The sequence below is a fragment of the Haplochromis burtoni genome, unplaced genomic scaffold (assembly GCF_018398535.1).
Source record: "Haplochromis burtoni strain Fernald_Lab_line unplaced genomic scaffold, NCSU_Asbu1 Contig_241, whole genome shotgun sequence".
NCBI lineage: Eukaryota > Metazoa > Chordata > Actinopteri > Cichliformes > Cichlidae > Haplochromis > Haplochromis burtoni.
In genome coordinates, this window is record NW_024582602.1 from 45,346 (window position 1) to 47,341 (window position 1,996).

Sequence of the window (1,996 nt, forward strand, 5' to 3'; positions counted from 1 at the left end):
TGTGTGTGCGTGTGTGTGTGTGTGCATGTGTGTGCGTGTGTGTGTGTGTGTGTGTGCCTTAGATGACCAAGCAATAGTGGGTTAAAACCTTTTTAACCTTTTGTCACACACACAGAGGCATATTTCTGAACATACACACTCCCTTACACACAAACACACACACATACAGAAGTAAATCAAAACTGCATTAATAATTAACCCTTCTCTTTTGTTTTGATGTCATCTTCTTTTTTCTCCTTGTGTTTGATCTCTGGCTGTATGCTGTGTGTGATATGTGTGATATTTGATCATAGTTAGCACACTCTCCATGAAACAGGCAATTTATCAACCCACTGTGTGATCTGCCAGTCATCTGCTGTTTTTTTTTTTTTGCTCTTCATGAGAAAAAGCAATCAAACACTTCTATGGATGGCCTTACAGAAAAGTATGCAACTAGAGAGTGTCGACACATACGCTACTCTGAATCGTTTAACAAATATTGTCGTCTGAGTCCACAATTTGGCAGTATCAAGGTATGCAAAACATAACAGGGAGGGCTCTCATAGATGCTGAGTACTTTGCTCTGAGTTTTATTCCCATCCATCATACAATAGATTTTGATTCTAAAAGAAGCACTTAAGTCTGGTGACTGGATTTAAATAATTATGATAAAAATTGTAGCCATAATCATGCAACCCTATCGCAAAGTGCTTTCTTGAAGATTACAGTGAATTTACTGTGTCATGGTCCGTGTGAGGGGCAGTGTTTTTCCACAGTGCCGGGGTCTCCACCTCTGGGCGAAGCACTGGTTACCTCACCTGTTGTCCACACCGGAGGTGATTCTAGCCACACACAACTAGTCTTCACCAGTTCGTCTGCTAACCCATGTTAGTGCTTGGCCGTCTAGATCTACAGTGTATTCAAGTTCTTGTTTATAATAATTTTTTTGTTTCCCTGTGTTCTAGTCATTCTAAGGATCTACAACTCTCCTACTTGACAACCCTCTCACTTACCTGGACGCTGGTCATTCCTGTGAATCACAGCCATGATTCATGCTCTGTTTTCCATCTTGCTTCACCTGCCTGCCCTCCTGCCACAGTCATAGCGTTGGGGGGACGCCATTCGTCACCTGCACACAAGTAAGCCTTTGTTTCCCATCACCTCACCCAGTGCTGTTCTGACATCTCTCTCCTTCTGTTGCAGTGACTCCAAGGCTCGCTCGACTCTCTCTCAGGCCAACACGTTCTCACTTCCAAAGCGTAAGATTTTACGCTAGGTGACAAATCGTCAGTATATTACGCTTCTTAGCACCCAACGCGCTCCTGTATTACAAGATCAGGAAAATAAGGGAGATGAGAAACATTTGGAATGAATCTACACATGTACGTTCGTTTTACTTAAATTGCTTTGGAAAACACTGTCTAATGTCAAGTCTTGGTTAAGATTAGGGATAAGGTTAGGGTTAGGGCTGGAATACACAGCTGGAATGTGTATTACCGCAGGAGTGTCATTCTACTGGATTTCATCCATAACCTTCCGCGTAACATAAGAACGTGGAAGGTCACCTTTTGCGTTCCTTAGGAACGCCGCGAGACTTGACAAATCATAACTATATTACGCCTCGGGAGTGAGAATGGGCTGGTCAGGCTCACACTTCATGTTCATTGCTCCCAAGTGTAACTCACTTGTTATAAATAAAGTCTTGTTAGAGAACCTAGTTCTGTGCCTCCACCTGCATCTGCATTTGGGTCCACTTTCACGCTCTGGCCTCCTTCGCTTTATCAATTTAGTCCTTACCATCCATCTTTCATTTTTATTAAAAAGGGGGGAAAGAAGATCTTATTTTTTGTAAAACAACAATAAATAACAGCCAAAATCTTGGGAATATTTTGTTAAAGTAAAAACATCCATCTATCTTAGTCAAAGGAGCTTGCAAAGAAAAGCGTCTGGACTTCTTTAAGTTGCTTGAAGACGTTTCACCTCTCATCCGAGAAGCTTCTTCAGTTCTAAGGTCAAA